Source organism: Choristoneura fumiferana, chromosome 24, assembly GCF_025370935.1.
Source record: "Choristoneura fumiferana chromosome 24, NRCan_CFum_1, whole genome shotgun sequence".
Classification (NCBI taxonomy): Eukaryota; Metazoa; Arthropoda; class Insecta; order Lepidoptera; family Tortricidae; genus Choristoneura; species Choristoneura fumiferana.
In genome coordinates, this window is record NC_133495.1 from 532,221 (window position 1) to 554,123 (window position 21,903).

The 21,903-nt window shown below is 39.6% G+C and overlaps 1 long non-coding RNA gene across 1 annotated transcript; it reads left to right on the top strand.

Annotated features, from left to right (window-relative positions):
- The first annotated feature begins 1,307 nt into the window (after nucleotides 1-1,307).
- On the top strand, nucleotides 1,308-7,033 carry LOC141441524 (uncharacterized). Its single transcript, XR_012452808.1, has 3 exons — nucleotides 1,308-1,484; nucleotides 1,800-1,943; nucleotides 6,957-7,033. It is a non-coding gene; the product is annotated as an uncharacterized lncRNA (long non-coding RNA).
- Nucleotides 7,034-21,903: the final 14,870 nt, after the last annotated feature.

Below are 21,903 nucleotides of genomic sequence, written 5' to 3' on the forward strand. Positions count from 1 at the left end.
GGAACTAATGCGACGTCTTTTTCACTTTCTGAGACCCTTCTTTTCTCACTTCTTAAGGATCTAGTGCGATAAACTCACAGTATTCTGTTAAAAGGCACTAAAGCGAAGAATCTGACGTGACTTCTTTATACGGTACAGAGCGTAGCGGTTTCATACATTTAGCAAGGCTATAATCACTATAGATTTACATTCATACTTGTCGCTCATTGATGCTACTTTTTGAAACATGCAAAGCGATTAATCAAAAAAAAATTTAGGAACCTTAAAGTTTTAAAGACTTGTCGTAATATATGCCACACGTTGAGTTTTGCTGAAAAAAAACATTTCAGTTTCTGTATGGAGTGTCCCCCTAGCAATATTTTTATTATTTAACACTTGAATAAGGGTATAACGATCATTATTACACCTTTACTCGACATCTAAATACCTACCTACTTATGTCTAATAGTAGTTTATGAACGACATCCGGATGAAGAGACGGACGGGCGAGCAGGATGAAATTAAGGGCTCCATTTTTGTAGTTTCGACTACGGAACCCTAAAAACGTAGGGTATCTCCTACAAGGCGTCAAATTATTTCCTATAACTATAGACTACAATTCACGACTTTAAGCTACCTATGGATTATAAGGGTTTTTTTTCGTAGATTAATGATATCATCATGTCAGCCGAAAGACGTCCACTGCTGGACAAAGGCCTCCCTCAAGGCTCTCAGACCGGTCCTGTGCTTTCCGCATCCACAGCGATCCCGCGATCCTATCCAAGTCGTCCTCCATCTTGTTGGAGGCCTACCGACAGCTCGTCTCCCGGTCCGCGGACGCCATTCGAGATCCTTATGACCCCATCGGCCATCAGTCCTGCGAGCAATGTGACCCACCCGCTGCCACTTTCGTTCCGCAATTCTTCGGGCTATGTCGGTAACCTTAGTTCTACTGCGGATATCATCATTTGTAATTCTATCCCGCAGATAAACCCCGAGCATAGCACTCTCCATAGCCCTCTGAGTGACTGAGTTCTCATGAGGCCCATCGTTAGCGCCCACGTCTCAGATCCGTATGTCATCACTGGCAACACACACTGGTCAAAGACTTTTGACTTCAAACACTGCGGTAATTTGAACGAAAAGACACTGTGAAGCTTCCCGAACGCTGCCCAGCCGAGTCGGATTCGACGAGAAGTTGGACCTACCTAACTGGACCGCTTGTCCCAGGTAGACATAGTTGTCAACAACTTCGAGCGCAGAGTCTCCGACTATTACGGGAGTTGGCACAACATGGACATTAGACATGGACTTGTCCATGTTCATTTTCAGGCCAACTCGGTCGGAAACTTTACTGAGGTCAGCGAGCATAGCACCGAGGTCCTCCATGGACTCAGCCATGACTACAATGTCGTCGGCGAATCGAATCGAATTAATGATATATTATTGATTTAATATCGTATTAGATATACATCCACCTCCATCCGATGATTAAGCTTGCACAGGTAATAGATATTCATGTGACTCTGGGACTAGTCACATAATTCTGGGTTGGTTCTCTCTCTCTCTCTCTCTCTCTCACACACACACACACACACACACACACACACACACACACACACACACACACACACACACACTTTCGGGTTAATCTGTCATCTCCCAGGAAAACAGGATCAAAGGAATTTGGGCACAAATTTGTGCCTCTGGGAGAGGGCAGGTTAATAATAATATTGTAGGATATATTGTAGTCATAATTATATCTTATAGTCATATACTGGAACATTTCTATACTAACTAACCCACATGTGTTTTTACAGTGGTTGAAAAATTCTGCTATTGCATTGAGTTAAGCGTTGGATGCTTACTAATAGCAGCCATTGGTCTAATAAAGGGCTTTGCTTTATTGATAGTTGTCAATGGCGATTTAGACGATTACGCAGCTATTGGCCTACTACCTCATAGTAAGCATGGATTATTTTTATTTTGGAATATTAAGTTTGACTCGACGGCTATTTAGTGTGCAACTAGAACAATCTAAATGAGATGCTATAATTGCATGAAAATTTCCACACCGTAATTGTAACCTGACAAAAAAAAAATCATTTTTAACCGACTTCAAAAAAGGAAGAGGTTCGATGTTCCAATGTTTGTATTTTTTTTTGTATGTTCGCCGATTACTCAGTCAATTGTGAACCGATTTTCCAAATTCTTTTTTTATTCAAAAGGGTACTATTCTGAAGTGGTCCCATTGTCACCAAATTAAGATCTGATGGGATCCTAGGGAAATTGAGAGCAAACCTCAAATTTTATAGGCACACCACCTATGGCGGTTTTGGCATTTTTAACCCCCGACGCAAAAAGAGGGGTGATATAAGTTTGACCGCTATGTGTGTCTGTGTGTCTGTGTGTCTGTATGTCTGTGTGTCTGTGTGTCTGTGTGTCTGTGTGTCTGTGTGTCTGTGTGTCTGTCTGTGGCACCGTAGCTCTTAAACGGGTGGACCGATTTGAATGCGGTTTTTTTTATTTGAAAGCTGGTTTTCTAGCGATGGATCTTAGACATGATTTATCAAAATCGGTTCAGCCGTTTCAAGATCATCAGCTCTTTTGTTCGCTGCGGTAGGAACTTTAGACGCATAATGGATATTTACTTTACTTTCAAACATATTTGGGACCTAAAATTTGAAACACCCATGTATGCTATATAGCTATGCAAGATTATGGAATTCTCGGCCTGATGCTGCAGCCAGGATATCCAGAACACTAGTAGGTACACTCTTAATAAAACTATAGCAAATATATCGTGTTTGGGTTCGTTTTGATCAGTATTTGATTCTACAAACAATGCAATGGTGGCAACAGGATGAGCTGATGCTGCAGCCAGGATATCCAGCACAATAGTACACTATAAAAAAAAAAGCACATATGTCGTGTTTGGATTCGTTTTGATCAGTAATTTATTCTACATACAATGCAGTGGTTGCAACACGACGAGCTGATGCTGCAGCCAGGATATTCAGCACACCAGTATACTCTTGAAAAAATAATAGCAGATATGTCGTGTTTAATTCTTTTTGATCAGTATTTGATTCTACATGCAATGCAATGGTGGCAACACGATGAGCTGATGCTGCAGCCAGGATATCCAGCACACTAGTACACTCTATAAAAAATAATAGCACATATGTCGTGTTTGGAATCGTTTTGATCAGTAATTGATTCTACATACAATGCAGTGGTGGCAACACGAGGAGCTGATGCTGCAGCCAGGATATTCAGCACACCAGTATACTCTTGAAAAAATAATAGCAGATATGTCGTGTTTGATTCCTTTTGATCAGTATTTGATTCTATATACAATGCAATGGTGGCAACAAGATGAGCTGATGCTGCAGCCAGGATATCCAACACACTAGTACACTTTAAAAATATATATATCAAAGTTTAAAAAACATGAAATAAAAACTTAAATTTAAAATTTAAAAAACCCCCGACTTAAAAAAACGCCAGCAAAAAAAAAAAAACGCCCGAAAAAAACGACAATTAAAAAGTAAAAAATAATTATGCGCTACCTAGCTGTTGCCCGCGACTCCATCTGCGAAGAATTCGTTTATCTCTATCCCGCGGGGACTATGCTGATTTCCCGCAAAATTAGCCTAAGTTAATTTAGTATAAAGTATCTAGTAATATTTTTTTATCTAAGCGTTGTCGGTGTCGGGGGACCGCTAAGGTTAATACTTAAAAAAATACAACATATTTAGTTTCATGTTAACCTTAGCGGTCCCCCGACACCGACAACGCTTAGATAAAAAAATATTACTAGATACTTTATACTAAATTAACTTAGGCTAATTTTGCGGGAAATCAGCATAGTCCCCGCGGGATAGAGATAAACGAATTCTTCGCAGATGAAGTCGCGGGCAACAGCTAGGTAGCGCATAATTATTTTTTACTTTTTAATTGTCTTTTCAAGCAGCGTTTTTTTCGGGCGTTTTTTTTTTTTTTTTTTTGCTGGCGTTTTTTTAATTAGCATTAAAATAGCATTCAGAAAAAATCATTTGGTGAGTAGGTATCAACTGGACCTGTTGAAGAAGACCGTAGATGACCAATGGAACTCGTCAAAGCTAAGTAATGTAACGATCATTATTAATATACTCAGATAGTGACTATGAAGGAGCTTTAAGTTAATGATTCTTTCGAAGTGATCTGATGAGTTTCTTGCCGGATTCTTCTCAGCAGAGGTTTATCCGAACCAGTGGCAGATTTTTTTGACATTCATAAGTGCTTGTTATAGCCTAAATTGAATAAAGATATTTTGACTTTGATGCTGAAGCCGGAAGGTAGGCAACAGAACTGTTATAAAACAACGTAACTAAGCCGTGTTTGGGCTTCATGGAATCGTTGTGAGATGTACTTTGGTTACAAATCTAGTGAAAAGTGAGAAATTAAGAAAAGTACAGTCAGCAAAAAAAGGTTGTATTAATAAAGAATTTTTTTAACAAAAAAGTAAAACCGATCAAAAAAAATAAAAAAATAACAAAAAATGGAACCGACTACAAAACCCTTGAAAATATTTTTCTAGCACTAGGTACCTACTAGCTCGAAGTCGGCGTCTCAGCACGACCCAGCAGGATGGATTGAAACGCATAGCACAGGACGGCGGCGTTTCGGGCAGTTTCAGATTTGCAGCGTCTAAGTGCTGGAATGATATTCCCCTCCCATCCTCAGAGTGACTAGCAGGTACACCTTTGGGCGAAAGCTTAAAGGCTATTTGTTGGCATTTCAAAAATCCTAATTCCTCTCCTTTCCAGCACTATTTCACAAAACTGCTTTTTTGTTTTTTCGATTTCTTTCTTTAATTTAATTTTTCTTTTTAGCCCGCGTTAGGGTGTATACTTGGCAAGTGAGTGCATAATAATAATAGTTAATTATGTATATCTACGTACCTAATACATTTATTTTTATGTTTTTAAAGTCACACAATAAATTAATTTTATAGTTTACAAAATATCTATTTATTTATGTAGTTTTATGTAGTTAATGGTGTGTAGTATGTCTTTATAACGGCCCGAGGGTTGCCGACGGTGCTGGCTGAAAATCAGCGCTGGGGTGTTTTTAACGCTTCAGCATTATGCTGAGCCAGTGTCCGATTCACAACCGCAATGACACATACCTTTGTGTTGTTTTTTTTTTGTACATAATAATTTTGTTGTCTTGTGTTGTGAATAAATGTATTTTCTTTCTTTCTTTCTTTCTTTCATAGTATTTAGGTGAGGTAGACGAATATTGTTCGATTAATTCCTGCTGGCTCGTGCTGAGGCTAGTGCTAGAAAAATATTTTCAAGGGTTTTGTAGTCGGTTCCATTTTTTGTTATTTTTTACTTTTTTGGAGTCCGTTATACTTTTTTGTTAAAAAAATTATTTATTAATACAAGCTTTTTTTGCTGACTGTACTTTTGGTTGACTGTACTTGCATTGTCACCCAAACTACATTTGCATACCAAATTTCAAGTCCATGCTATTAACCGTTGAAGAGTTCCATCCAGCGGAGACGGCCCTAGCTGTACTACCAGGATGTCACTATTAGATTATTGTATTAACACGCGATTCACATAAGTATTCCAAATTTCAGGCCTGGAAATAGGTCAAATTTAACTTGCAAGATTCTATTACAGACAGAGAGGCAGACAGACAACGGGACAAGTAAAATTTTTAACAAAAAAGTAAAACCGACACAAAAAAAATAACAAATAAAATTCGTGTAAAAACGTGAAAATAAATTTTGCTGCATAGAAAAAATTATTCCCCCCCCCCTCTAAAATCTAAACCGGTGGGTGGAAAAATTTGAGAAAATCAGGATGGTAGGAAGTATGTCAAACTTACAAGGAAAACTATAACGGTTTGGTCAAAATTCTTTTCGTTGCATTGTTTCTGACCACTCTGTCACGATATTATTTTATGCCTTCTAAGAAATAAAAAAAATGTGGAGCCAATGTTTGTTTTTTTCGGGTTAACTTATATTTAACTAGAGAAAAATTAAAAATGCCACTAGGTTCCATGAAAAAAAACTCCGTGCCATTTTTTCGGGGACAAAAGCAAGACAGTGAAAAGAATTTTGACCCGGTTAAGTTTTGAACATGAAACTACCGTGAGACTCACTCATATTAAATATAATGACCCGAATAACTCACGACATGTCGAGCTAAACTCGATTTAAGACGTGAGTTATCCGGGTCCTTATATTTAATACCGGTTAAGTTTTCTTGAGAATTATTAGTAGTTAAGGAGTAAATAGCAGCCTAAGGTATAAAATATACCTGAACTTGGAATATTCCGTACAAAATACGAAATCTTTAGAAAAATACTACTTAATTTTTTCGTAGTGGCTACGGAACCCTATTTCGGGCGTGTCAAAGTCAAAGTCAAAATATCTTTATTCAATTTAGGCTATAACAAGCACTTATGAATGTCAACAAAAAATTCTACCACCGGTTCGGAAAAACCTCTGTTGAGAAGAATCCGGCAAGAAAATCAACGAGGTATATTTTTTTAAACAGATTTAAGGGCTGTTTCACTATCCATTGATTAGTGTTAACTGGCGGTTAGGTGTGATGCCGTCTCTATTTGTTTTGTTCGAATAGACGGAGACGGCATCACATTTAACCGTTGGTTAACGCTAATCAATGGATGGTGAAACAGCCCCTTACAATATTATTAAATGATATGTATACATCACAAGTATTTAACACAACTTTATTTTTAATAATGTCCGACACGCTTTTGGCCGGTTTTTTTCACCTGTCGTGCATTTTGTGAAATTGACTTATGGCCGCGTAGATCGATTAAATACCCGTATGTGCGTTGGTTGCGAAATGAAAATTTGCTTAATGACTGGCGATGGGATTGATAGGACGGGACACCTATTTAGTGGTGAGCTCTGTTTTGGCGCTCGATATAATACTGTTTTTTTTTTACAGCGGGAAAAGCACTTCTCGGAGTTTGTGGCTTTTATATTGGAATCTCTTCTTTGATACTATTAATTGCATTATTGAGGGTAAGTTGAGTGTTCTTTGTAGTACGGAGTAGTACCTGGGCGACCGAGTTTTGCTCGGTTTGATCTTTTTGTTAAATCATGTTTTTGGAGAACTAAATACATGTTTAAATAAGCTTCGTAACTAAAATAGAAACTATAATAATATAAAGAATTTTTTTCTCGACACTGCTCGAAAATGTGGCCATAGATAACCTAAATCCAGTACCCAAAACTGCCTAGTAGTAGTTTTGGGTACTGGATTTAGGTTTCCTTACCTGTTTCGAAGTGAAACACCAAATTGCAAACAATTTCTACAAATTTCGCACGTTACTTGATATTGAACGATATAATTTAAAATCTTAATCATTAATTAAAGATAAACAGGATAAACAGAGTGCAAGAATATTCGTTACTTACCAATGAATAAGTACCGATATAACTCAAGATCCATAGGTCCATCACTAAACGAGTTCTGTTCCCTTAGTGTAAGTTTTCGGTTACAAAATTCGACTCGATCGCGTTCGCGTTAAAATCTCAATTTATATGGAAACACGAACAACGCCTCTAGCGGAACGTTTGCGATGTTCATGTTTCCATACAGTTTGAGATTTTAACGCGAATGCGATCTAGACGTATTTTGTAACCGAAAACTTACACTAAGGTGTTACGTTACATGCATATTACGTTTCTTCACATAATTGTTGTCGCGGCTAAGCGCGAATTATACCTGAAAGTGAGCTAACCTTAAACTGTAATTGACATTGTATTGGTAACACTGGCAGTATAATAAAGTAATTGTTTTATGGCACCTGACAGCTGTCACTAGTTTTGAATTTTAACAGTCGAAAATAAGGCGGGACTGATAACGGAATAGGACATTAACTTGAATAAAGAGTATGTAAGGAGGATAGGATAGAAGTTGCACATTACGTTAGTGCATCCAGTAAGAGAACAATCACTGGTGAGTTCCTTAAGCTTTTCCTTACATATCTAATGTCCGTTATAAAGCAATATGATCAAGAGAATAACACTAATCGTGATAAGTAAAGTTTGTAAGACAAGATTGCTTGTTGAGCTTTCATAGTAATTAAATGTAATCAAACCTTTGTATTGAACCGTGTGTTGGTTCTGGTGGTTTGGGCTGGCTGTGAGGGGATTTGTTGGGAGGCCAGTGGGCGGAAGCCCGATTTCCTCACATATCCAACTTGAGGGTATGTGATAGTAAACGAGATTAAATGATCTAAGAGTTATATCTAAAGTTCACGAACAGTGTTCATCTGATGATCATATTATTAAACTAGTATATGGCGATAGTTGTAGGTATATTGCGAAGCTATACCATGAACCCCGTAAGGACGTCGCCACATATTTTGGTGGAGATGGCTGGGATACTTTGACTTTACCAAGTGGAACAGTGTTAATTTGGCACACAGAATTTCGCGATTCAATCTTCAAGCCTCGCTGCTGTAGTGTCAGTATACATTGAACAGTTAGAATTCTTTGTATGTATGATCAGGGCGCAGGCCCGCTGACTGCCAATTTTGCGAAATTTAGAGGGAGTTCCTCGTGGGCAGACTCAGTTATCAGTTATCATATGTGAGAGGCGCTTCCTCACTGACAGGCAGAATGAGAGAACGGTGAGCCATAGTGTTGGTTATAAATGGACAGAGGGCGTAAGCCCACTGACTTCCAATTTTGCGAAATTTAGAGGGAGTTCCTCGTCGGAAGAGTCAGTTCTTAATAATCCATTTTAGTAGAGGTACTGCCTCACCAACAGGCTGCCAATTATAAAAGTCATTGCTTAAGAAAAATCCTTGGCTTCAGAGGGCTAAAGTAGATGTCCTGTGCGATTGTTAATGAAAACAGTAATTAATGCAGGAGTTGCAAGGTTGGTTATTAAAGAGCCGTAAAATTCTTAGCATGAAACGAGGGTAAGTTGGTGATTAAATTCGCGGTTTAAAGATATTAACAAAACTAAAGAGATTTCCTGCTTGGTAGAGTAAAGTGCAACCCGGAAGGAATTTTGATTAAAAAGGGTCAGTCATGATTTTGTCTTATGAAAAGAAGGCAATTGCCAAGTTGGACAGGTATAGTGTTCCGTGAAATTTAATTCCTTGGCATAGAAGGCCATATTTAAGAGGTGACAGTGACAGTAAAGTTGACCAAATAAGCATAAAATTCCAAGCATAGAATCAACTGCTTTTGCCATTTTGTCAAAAAAAAAAAATGTGTCGACAGATTGTGTCGGTCGCATTATTTATTGACGTAACTTAGCCAAAGTACGGACTAACAATTTAAAACGATTTTATTTATTTATTCTTTCAATTTTCAATTTATTCTGATAATATTTGAAAGATTTCAAAATACTTTTATTTTTATTTCACTTAATTAACGTTATCGGTTCGTATGAATTTATGTTTGAGCGTGTGGGAGCTGCTTTACAATAGTAACACTTGTGTACGTTCGGATACACAATACACGGTAAGTACAAGTTTACGATTTCTTAGATATAAGATGAATGATAATAAATAAAAGTATATCAATAAAAGGCTAACTGGTTTTATTTTATCTTTTAAAATATTGTTATTTAACTACTGAAGATTATTCTAACGTGTTTTGTATAGCCGCCGTTTTATTTTTATTTTTGGTAATATAGTGAACGAAACTGAATGTGAATGGTGAACTTTAGAACACAAGGTATCCGAACGCGCACCGTCGAGTCTTCGGTATACCCGCGCACCCTCGTAGAAAAAAAAAATGTTTTGTTCAGTTCTTGGTGAAAAGAATTTATTTTCAGAATTAATCGCTTACATCGAACCGAATATTAATAAATATAAAACAAGTCGTTATTATAAGTGGTGTGGTCTAAAAGGATTAACAATTTGCGAGATTGCAAGATAAGAAAGTACTCTCTGTTCATCGTTGTAAACCATCGTTGTAAGTTATTGTTGTCTTGATAAAATCAGATTAACACAGTACTCTGGAATTAAAAGGGATTGGAATATTAGTAAAATTTTTACTTTCCAATTAATTTCAGGTCAACGTAATTCGAGAGTATTCGTGTATAATAAGGATTAGGACTAAGGAGTACGGGTCCGTCCGAATAATTTTGTTCTCTACGAATAGCTGAAAGCCATCAGGTAGGAAGTCTAAAGTAGATAATCTAAAATAGCATTTTATTGTAAAAAGTTAATTTAAGTGATATAAGGTGATAAGTGGTTTAATTTTTCTCATTAAAATTTCAGTCGGCTTCACAATGGAACAAGCTTTACGAGCTAGGCTCGCGTTGAGACAAAAACATCTCTGTGATCTCATTGAAACGGCCAAAGCAATGCTGGAAAGCGAGATCGGCATTCCCCTCATTCAAGTTTCTCAAATGTGTCTGAAATTAAAGACTGCTATTGGGGCATTAGAAAAGGAAACCTTTTTATTTATAGATAAATGTCAGGATGAAGAAGGTTTAGTTCCCCAATGCACCGAGGCGCAAATGATGGGTGAGGAGGTACTAGCAAGTTTAGAGGCTGTAAGTCAGATAAATGTAGCAGAAAAGACAACAGCAGAGCAAGTGTCAAGATTGCCGAAACTTGACTTATGTAAGTTTAACGGAGATATTTTAAAATGGACTGAATTCTGGGACAAGTTTGAGGCTAATATCGACTCTAGGAACTTGAAAGATGTGGACAAGCTTTCTTACCTATTAAGTACGCTAGAAGGTGCAGCGTTAGAAACGGTAGAAGGCCTAGGTGCTACAAATGCCAACTATACAATAGCTGTCGACGTCTTGCAGAAAAGATATGGTGCGAAGGACAAAGTAGTTGATGCTCACTATGCTGCGATCAATAATTTAACTGTCGCAGCCAACCTGCCAAGTGAGTGTCGACGTAATCTCAACCATATTGAGAAGCACCTCAGGATTCTTGCGGCATACGGAGAAAATATTGAAAGTAATCACCTGAGAGTTGCAATAACCTCAAAATTTCCGGGACCTGTTCTTTACCAGGTGAAGATTTTGTCCAAAGACAGTAGGATCGCAGAGCTCAGGGACTGCTTGGAGAAAGTGATCACTGCTATGGAACATTCCAGTGCACCTATACCATCTAGCTCGACGAATATTCCACTTGAAACATCTACAGAAGCCTTGCACGTTTGTGAAAATCGACTAAGCAAACGCTTCATTAAGCCGAGGAAGCATGAAGCCCAAAAGGTGAATTTCACACTGAACAGGAAGAGGAAAGATGGGAAAAATCAAGGTCCCCAAGAGAAGAAATCAAAAAAGGAATGTGTCTTTTGCAATGAGGAACATTACAGTGACCAGTGCGAAAAATACAGCACTGTTATGGAAAGAAAACAAAAATTGGGTAACAAATGTTATGTCTGCTTCCGAGAAGGACACAGGGCTAACAAGTGTATCAGGATTCCTCGGATAAGATGCTATCATTGCAAAAGACCACACAAATCTGCTTTATGTAATAGGAAATTTGCTGTTGCTAAGAGTGAGTCAGACAACCATTTTAATTTAAATTATAATAAAGTAGATAACTTACTGACAAATGTCAAATCTTATTTGCAGACGGCAACAGCAAAGCTAATCCACAACAATAAAGAAGTCCCATGTAGGTTACTTCTTGACTCTGGGAGCCAACGAAGTTACCTAACTACCAAAATGGCAAAACAACTGGATTTGACTACGAACACCGAAGACCTACTTGTCATCTTCACATTTGGATCTACGACCGCAAAGGAAATGCCAAGCCCAGCTGCGGAAATCAAATTACTGACGAAAAGAGGTGTTGAAAGAGATATAAGGGTGAATATAGTGCCACATATCACAGACAAGATTCCAGTACCAGAATGGAATGCAGCAGACATAAATGTTGACATATGTGCAGATGATAATTCACTTGGTGATTGTATTGACCTCTTAATTGGGAACGATTGCTACTTTTCTTTTATACGCAGTAAGCACCAAGTCCAAGACAATTTATTCCTTGTGGACACAGATTTCGGTTGGCTTATCTCTGGCAATTATCATGAAGAGCAAGAAGGAAGTACTTTATCCATCGTAACATATTGCCAATGCCATGAGCCTGGATGTCCATATTTTAGTGAGCCAGACCTACCATTGCGTACCATTGATATGAAATTCCTTTGGGCTCTCGAAAGTATAGGAATAACAGACTCTCCTAAGACCACTCGAGAAGAGGAAGCGGTGAAACATTTCAATTCGACAGTAAAATATAGCAATGGAAGGTACGAAGTCAAGTGGCCGTGGATTGAATTTCCACCAGAATTACCTACCAATTTTGGACTAGCATATGGACGTTTGAAAAGCCTACTGCGACGTTCTAATGATGAGACAATTAAAGAATACCAGGATATACTCAAAGAACAGTTAGAGGCTGGCATCATAGAGATTGTGGAATCTCGACCAAGGAATGAAAATGTACCTGTTCATTATTTGCCTCATCATATAGTCCAGCAGAATGGTAAACGAGGCAGGATCGTTTACGATGCTTCTGCAAAATTAAATGGAAAGAAGAGTTTGAACGAGTGCCTGTATCGTGGTCCATCTATGATTGAAGACATGACTGCATTAATTCTTCAGTTTCGAACCGGTGAAATTGGCATAACTGCAGACGTGGAAAAGGCGTTTCTTCAAGTTGGACTGCAAGAAAATGATAGGGAAGTCACCCGATTCCTATGGGTAAAAGACTTAACTGCGGAACCAACTGAAGACAATCTGATCTACTTCAGATTCTGTAGAGTACCCTTCGGAATTATTTCGAGTCCATTTCTACTGACTGCCACAATAAGGTACCATTTTTCTCGAACAAACCAATCACTTTTGAAGAGGGTCGCAGATAAATGTTATGTAGACAATTTAGTGATAAATGCCGACTCTATATGTAAAGCAAAAGAAGTATACGAAGAAGCAAGAGAAGCCTTCGGAGAACTTGCAATGAACATAAGAGATTGGACTTCGAACTCTGAAGAATTCATGGCTAGTATTCCAGAATCACACAGATGCAAGAAATTGGATTCTGTAAAAGTACTTGGACTCTTATGGGACTTGAAAGATGACACGCTGCGACTCAATTTGAACAAAAATATGTTAGAAAGAGACGTAGTGCAAGTAAAAACCAAAAAGGATGTACTCAGAATGCTGGCACGTTTCTATGATCCTTGCGGCTTTATAGCACCACTTGTACTACCAGCCAAACTTATTTTTCAAGAACTTTGCGCGAAGAAGTTAAAATGGGACTCGGTTATGCCCGACGAATTAAAAGAAAAATGGAACAGCGTTGTCAAAAACCTACAGTCAGCAAAATCAGTTGCATTGCCAAGACATACAGGTGATGGCAAAGAAAGTACGTACGAGTTGCATGCATTTACAGATGCCTCGAAGAACTCGTATGCGTCTGTTGTATACTTGAGATCATCTACCAGAAAACAGACAAAAGTATCTTTCTTGATGGCTAAATCTAGAGTAACGCCAATGGAAGACAAAGAAGACCTGAAGATACCACGCCTAGAGCTTCTGGGCTACTTGATTGGAAATCGGCTACTCAAATATGTTCGTAGCAACTTGGATCTACCGATACAACAAGCCTACCTATGGACCGATAGTCTTATTGTTCTGAGCTGGATAAAATCTAGTAAGTTGCTTCCACCATTTGTGTCAAGACGCATAAACGAAATCAAAGAAAGCAAAGACGTCGAATTTCGTTATGTCAATACGAATTTGAATCCAGCTGATTTGGCAACACGACCTGAGCTATGGCAACAGAAAAAGGACCTATGGTTGAATGGTCCAAAGTTTCTCACTAAGCAACATGATTGTTGGCCCATCATCCCAAAGGGCGACCAACACGCAGCCTTGCTTTCGGCCGGCGAGGGTCTGGATACTGTTGACGGTCCAGAAATGGTAGACAAGGGCTACGAAGACGGTTATGAACATACAGATGTAGACATGATGGAAATACACACACCCGAAACACGTCAGCCTATGGATGTAGACTTACCTACTACTAGTGCGGTAACAAAAAACCTACGCAAACGCAAGGCAGCGATGAGATTAGGAAGCTGCAAAAGGAATACTTTCCTGATGAAGTAGCAGGCAAAACGACCCATTTAACACGCAACCTAGGTTTGTTTCTCGACGTAGACGGGATATTAAGGTGTAAAGGACGCATGTCTAACACCAACTGGACATATGACAAAAAACATCCGATACTTCTACCAAGGAGATGTGCTTTCACAAACGAGATTATACGTAGTACACACGAATCTAACTACCATGTGGGAGTATCGCATACATTAAGTATCATTAGACAAAAATACTGGATACCACAGGGAAGAGCAGAAGTAGAGCGAGTAATCAGGAAATGTTCTCAGTGCGTGAAGTATGGAGGAGGTCCATATCAGTTGCCACCTACCCCAGCTTTACCAGCAGAAAGGGTAAATTATAGCAAACCTTTTACATATACAGGAATGGATTATTTTGGACCCATGTTTGTCAGTACGCAAAATGGAAAAGAAAAAAGATGGATCTGCTTGTTCACATGCTTAGCTGTACGCGCCATTCACATGGAAGTAGTAAATAACTTAACCGCTGATGAATGCTTGTTAGCTTTAAGAAGGTTTACAGCGACGAGAGGCGTGCCGCTAAAAATTGTTTCAGATAACGCTTTGCAGTTCAAGTTAACCAGCCAGGTACTATCTGAACCCTACTGCAAAGAGAACAAGATCCAGTGGAAGTTTATACCACAGTTAGCGCCCTGGCATGGTGCCTTTTACGAGCGTCTTATAGCTATCGTGAAACATTGTCTTAAGCGCACAATAGATAAGCATTTGTTACAAGACACTCAGCTACTGACAGTCATAAAGGAGGTTGAGTCAGTAGTGAACTCACGCCCGTTAGTTCGAGTCGGTACTGAACTCGAGCATGTGCTGAAGCCGTCCGACTTTTTATCGTTGGGAAAATGTTTAGAATTCAATCTAGAAGCAACAAGTACCGGCACGGGTACGAAAATTGATCTTGTACAGGGTTGGAGAAGAGGACAGACTGTACTCAATGAATTTAAAAAGATGTTCGAAGATCAATATCTACCTAGTCTGCGAGAAAGGTACAACAATTCTTACCAACAACCAAGAGTCAAATCGCATCGAGAACCTCGCCTTGGCGATATTGTGCAAATAAAAGACGACTCTCGTAGAAGATGTAGTTGGAAAGTTGGAAAAATTGTTTCCTTGATTCGAGGAAGTGACGGAGAATGCCGAACAGCGATAGTCAGGGTTGGCAGCTCTGATTTCACTCGTTCAATCGGCCATCTATACCCACTGGAAACTGATGCTGCCCCAGCTCGAGAAGTGATCAGTAGGATAGTGACACAACAGCCGGAGGTTACTGGCTCAAACGGCAACCGAGATGCTACAGATAATCAGGAGACCACAGAACATCTTGATGTTGAACCAATCCAACTTGAGCCTTTGATTCCCGAACAACCTGAAGCACGGGATGGTTCTAATGTTGGTGATGTGCCTGTGGCAGTGGATGAAGCCGTTGGTGATACCGGTGAAGCAGCTGTTGTAGACGAAGTTACTCATAATGGAGAGGAGCTAATGAACACATCAGCTTGCGGTGATGATGTTGTTGAAGGTGAACCAACCAGAAAGAAGAGAGACGCAGCAATAAAGGCAAAGGAAAAGATTGCTGAATGGACGCGTCAATTATTTATTCTTTTGTAAATGTCTGTCAGCAAAACTCTCGCCGTTGGGAGTGTCGCGGCTAAGCGCGAATTATACCTGAAAGTGAGCTAACCTTAAACTGTAATTGACATTGTATTGGTAACACTGGCAGTATAATAAAGTAATTGTTTTATGGCACCTGACAGCTGTCACGAGTTTTGAATTTTAACAGTCGAAAATAAGGCGGGACTGATAACGGAATAGGACATTAACTTGAATAAAGAGTATGTAAGGAGGATAGGATAGAAGTTGCACATTACGTTAGTGCATCCAGTAAGAGAACAATCACTGGTGAGTTCCTTAAGCTTTTCCTTACATATCTAATGTCCGTTATAAAGCAATATGATCAAGAGAATAACACTAATCGTGATAAGTAAAGTTTGTAAGACAAGATTGCTTGTTGAGCTTTCATAGTAATTAAATGTAATCAAACCTTTGTATTGAACCGTGTGTTGGTTCTGGTGGTTTGGGCTGGCTGTGAGGGGATTTGTTGGGAGGCCAGTGGGCGGAAGCCCGATTTCCTCACATATCAACTTGAGGGTATGTGATAGTAAACGAGATTAAATGATCTAAGAGTTATATCTAAAGTTCACGAACAGTGTTCATCTGATGATCATATTATTAAACTAGTATATGGCGATAGTTGTAGGTATATTGCGAAGCTATACCATGAACCCCGTAAGGACGTCGCCACAATTGTGCTTTGAATTTAATTAATTGATTATAAAATCTGATAGTTTTATTTTACTGAAGAATGATACGTAAAGCGGTTGAAATAAAAGAGCACAAAAATTTCAACCGGGATGATAGATATAATAAAGCTTTCATCTTCGTGGAATCCTGTTTTAAGTGTCAGGCGTCGAGACGAATGTTCGGAGGGACGACCGGAGGTTGTTAGTGTTGTGTGTGGTTGTAATGGGGTGGCAAATAAAAATGACCAAGTGCGGGTAGTTCGAGATAAAATATAAACATGAAACACGCAGTGCTAGCGATACGCCAAAAAAAAGCTGCAAATGGTGTTAAAAGCATGAAAATTGGAACGATTGATTTTTAGACCATACGAATCAATTTGACCCGTACGTAGCACAACAAAAAAAACAAAAAAGGAGAGGAGTTATGACGTCATCTTTTTTTGTATGGGGAAAAAAATATTTTTGTTCTGAAACCTATCGTGTGTGGTATCTAATGAAAGAGCTTACTAAACCAATTCTAAAAATATATCTCATCATTATATTTCAGTCTCTTGTTTTAAATTAAAATAAAAATCATTTTCAAAACATACCAAGTTTGATTAGTTAGATCGATTTCCCAGAACCGTTATTTCCTAGTAGCAAAATTTTCCTTCGCATTTTTTCCCGAATGCTTTTTCCCTCTATGGTGTTTTACTGAAGCTTATTTTCACAGTAGCGTTTTTTCCCAATCAGAATCGACACAGAGACAGTGTCGACGGAGCTCCTCTTTTGTGTAGTTTTGTTTCTGTGTCGATTAAAATTGGGAAAAACGCGATTGAACATATGATTCAGTAAAATAGCATATTGGGAAAAAAATGCTACTAAAAATTGTTCTAACAAACCCCAAGTTTGGGCTCCTCCAGATATTATACGGTTGAATCATTGTTTGTAAAATACCTTCCGGTGCAATAGAACCTAAGCTCAAATTACCCTATTGCACAGTACACCCTAATGTCAAAAACACATATTGCCATATAAACTTAAACTCAAAATAGCTTAACGTCTAAATACCTGAGTCACTTAAAACCTTAAAACCAAAATGACCTAATCTTAAATATATACTACTCCCAGATTGCCTAATTGCATAAAGGTTGAAGCTCAAAACAAACTAATCCCATATTACACTAGTCATAAAATACACCGTTCTCCAAATAAAATAGTTTGAAAAACACTAATCTCAAAACACCCTAAATTCTAATATAAAGAACTTGAACAGTGGTCTAATAGTTAAAATCCGTGACTGTACCAAAAAACTTACTACAAATGGTTGTGCGACGTTCATCTGTTTCGATTTTATTATGTTCGCGGTACTTAAAGTTCGCTATTTATCTTGTTCGAATTCGTCTGTTTCGCATTTCATCGTTTTCTCGTTTCTTCAGATTCGCAATTGATCGAGTTCGCTTAGGTTTCGGTTTACAGATGGTTTATTTGTAGAAATATCCATTCAAAAGATACGATCCATTGGATTTGGAAACCAAATGCTTTACAACTCCAAGGGATTGTCGAATTGAGTGAGTATATAACGTCGGCGGTCGATCGTAAAATCCACCAGATCACGAAATTCCTAGGCATATCACGAAATGCTGCTATTTCATGATATAAATAATTTAAGTACGACGAGCGAAGCGAAGAGTGGCTAGAATTAAATGTGACCACAACGCACGAGCCGAGCGAGTGAAGCAAGCGTGCCGCGGCAGCAGCCGGCGAAATGCCAAAACCGAATTAAGTCGTTAACCTTAGCTATTGTTTGATCAAAATGTACTACTCCTGTCCTAAGTCCTGGCTCCATACTAATTTGGCTTGAAATTTTTTAAGTACAAAATCCGATATGGTGGCGTTTCGTGATATTCCTAGGATTTTTATGATCTGCCTAAACTGGCCAAATCTAAAGTGACGGCGTTTCATGATATACTTAGGAATTTTATGATCTGCCTAAACGTCGCTAGGCCTAGTAAAGGCAAATCGTTAAACGGTGAATCGTATCTTTTTAATGGGTATTTCTACAAAACCTCTGATACCTAATCGAAACCTATAGCGAAGTCATCAATTGCAAAATTCGAGGAAACGCGAAATTGGTGTAACTCAAACATGATGAATGGCGAATCTGAAGAAACGAGAAAACGATGAAATGCGATTCTGAAGAACTGAGAACACGATGAAATGCGAAACAGGTGAATTGCGAACAAGATGAATAGCGAGTCTGAAGTACCGCGAACATTACGAAATGTCGCACGGAATAACCACTACACAGACCATCGACATCTTTGTACCTTACCAGATGTCGATGACACAGACATATTTAGGGTATTTTGGGACTAGCGTGTTTTGAAATTATTGTATTTTGAGAATGATGTATTTCAAGACTAGTACATTAAGGTATAGTTCGTTTGAGCTTCAGCTTTTATGACAGTAGGTGATCTCGGTCTTAGTACATAATCAAGATAAGTTCGTTTTGGTTTTAAGGTTTTAGAGTTTTTTGCGACTATGGTATTTAGACATTAGATTATTTTGAATTTATATTTATATGGTAATATGTGTTTATACATTAGGTTGTACTGTGCAATAGGGTAATTTGAGCTTAGGTCTAATGCATCGGAAGGCAGGTCCTGTAGTTTGTCTGAACGTTCTACTTCACTAAATTACTCTTAATAAAATTTATATAACCTGAGGTTTATTTAATCGTATGGCATTTTATAAATATAGGCATTAGAGCAAACACTTAAACTACTAAGCCACGCGACTGCATCAGGCGTTAGTGCATCCAAGTCTTCGGCGGGTCCAGGATAGGAGTGTAAGGGGCAGCGCATGATGATGTGTTCCATTGTCTGTTTCTCTTCCCCGCACTCACAGACTGGAGACTCCCTCCACCCCCACATGTGCAGGTGAAAGTTGCAGCGGCCGTGCCGAGTTCTCAGCCTGTTAAGGCGGCACCAAAGATTTCGGGGAAGGTCGAATCCATTGGTTTGGCGGTCGATCAATGTTCCGAGCACTTCTTCTGCTGTGTCCACAGCCCATTGTTTTTTCCAGCTATCCACTAGGTCAAACTTGTCAAGGCTTTGGGCTGCGATATACGGGGGGTCTCTAGACTTCAACCAGAAAAATTCATCGTGAGCCGGCATCGCTGGGTTACTGGTGATTTTTGCGGCTTCCTTTTTTAACGCCTGGCTTCGGCGGAGTGACGGCGGAGCTATGTGGCTCAACGTCGGCAGCCAGTGGACGGATGTAGTTTTAATTGTGCCAGAGATACAGCGCATGGTTTCGTTGAGCTTAACGTCCACTTTGCTCGTATGAGAACTTCTGAGCCAAATCGGCGCGCAGTATTCGCAGTTGAGTACACGAGAGCTAAGTTGATATTCGGAGGCACTCGGCAGACGCTCCTCAGCTCGTACCACAAAGCTTGTGGATTAGGTTATTTCTAGTTGCGATTTTCTGAGATAGCTTAGCCAGATGCTCTCTGTATGTCAGAGACCTATCCAGTGTGACACCCAAGTACTTCGGGAGGAGATTGTGTCTTAACGCTTCTCAGTTGAAACATACGTTCGGTCGATGACAGGCCATACGGTTATTGAGATGGAAGCAGGAGACCTCTGTTTTTAGAGGGCTAGGTATGAGTCGCCACGAACCGAAATAAGTGGCCAGTGCATTCCAGTCCGCCGATAGCGTCTATGCTCCAGACTCGAAATCTCTACTCTGAGCCACTAACGCTATATCATCGGCGTAAATGAACTTTCGAGCCTCTGTAACTGGAAGATCATCTGTGTAGAGGTTGAACAGTATCGCGCAAGACGGAACCCTGCGCAGGCCATTGTTTAGTTTGCGTTTTCTACTTTTCTCGCTCCCCAAAAAGACCTCAAAAACTCTCTCAGTCAGTATGTTCGAGAGAAGCAGGTCGATAAAGACTGCAGTGGATTTGAGCTGTTTTTGAAAACCAGTCTCTATGTGGTTGGTGAGAGCAAGAACCTGTTCAGCGCAACTCCTGCCCCTGTGAAATCCAGCCTGCTCTGGGGGGTTACAGCCTCCACGTATGGCTCGATTCTTGCCAGAAGAAGGCGCTCCAGCAGCTTGTATGAAAAATGAAAATGAAAATGAAAAAAACTAAGTAGCGCAATGGGTCGGTAGCTTTCCGGTAGGGTGTTCAGGTTTTCCTGGCTTGAGTACGGCGATCACTTTCGACAGTTTGAACTGTTTGGGCAAGTTATTGGTCAACAAGACGTGTGAGAACAAAGATGCGATCCATTTGACCTCCAGAGGGTCCATATGTTTGATAAACTCGTTAATAATCGTTAATAAATAAGTGGACCAGCAGCTTTATTATTTTTAAGTTGTTTCATAGCTCTTGTGACTTCATCCACCCCGAAGGGCCTAGCCAAGTTTTGATTTTTAGGAGAGTTTTGTTTCAGCGCTGTGGTGTCCTATCTAATTTGTTTTGTAATTAATTTATCTCTTTTGGCTCTTGTAAGTCCACCAACCTCTCTGCTATAGTGTCAGGATTTCCTCGGTTAAAGCTTTTGCCAGTAAGGGTATTAAAGGAATTTTCAAAGCCTTTCTGCTTGATCGCTTGAAGTCCATCCCTGAACGGCAGTCTCCTATTTAGCCCTGCGATTCTCATCAAGTGACGCAAGAAGCTCGGCACCGGTGCTGTGGCATCCCGTACTCTGCTAGTCCCTAACAAATGCTTCACTTTTAGGGCTCCACCGGAATGTACTCTTCTAAAGCCTCTCGGAATTTTGCCTTTCGCTGCTCTGAAGATCAAATCACAAAGTTTTCCGTAATTTTGAGTAATTGGGGGCAGCTTTGTAGAAGCCAGTTCTCGGTCTAATGTCTGCTGGTATCCACTCCAGTTAGCCGGCCCAAAATTCCACCGAGGGACAGGCATTGAGTTTATAATTGGGACCTTGATGCCAACCTCCACAATAACCGGTCTGTGTTGGCTTTTTCGGAAAGTTTGACATCACCGACGGCTGCAGGGAGTGGACGTTGCAAGATTGTCCCTGGACACAAATACGAGATCGGGGTTGTTGTCTTTTCGCCACCTGGCAGAGTGAAAGATTCCCCTATCCTTGGCATCAAAAATAAGTGGAGATTGCACACTTCCGCCCACCGCGCCAACATTTCGCCACTTTCATTCACATTTGCGTACCGCCAGCTGGGGTGATGGCTGTTAAAGTCTCCAATGTATAAGCTCGGGTGATTTAGATTTGGGAGAACATTGATAGGCCATTGTACACTTGGAGGTTTATACACGTTTATCACACCCCAAGTTGTCGACTTGAATGACGATAAAGAAACAGAGCACTCGATCATCACCAGCGTTCGACAAGTTTTATGTCGGAGAGTCTCGATCTGGCATTGGTAGCAATGCCTATATTTAGGGTGGTGGATGGCTTTTTAATCAATTTATATCCAGGTATT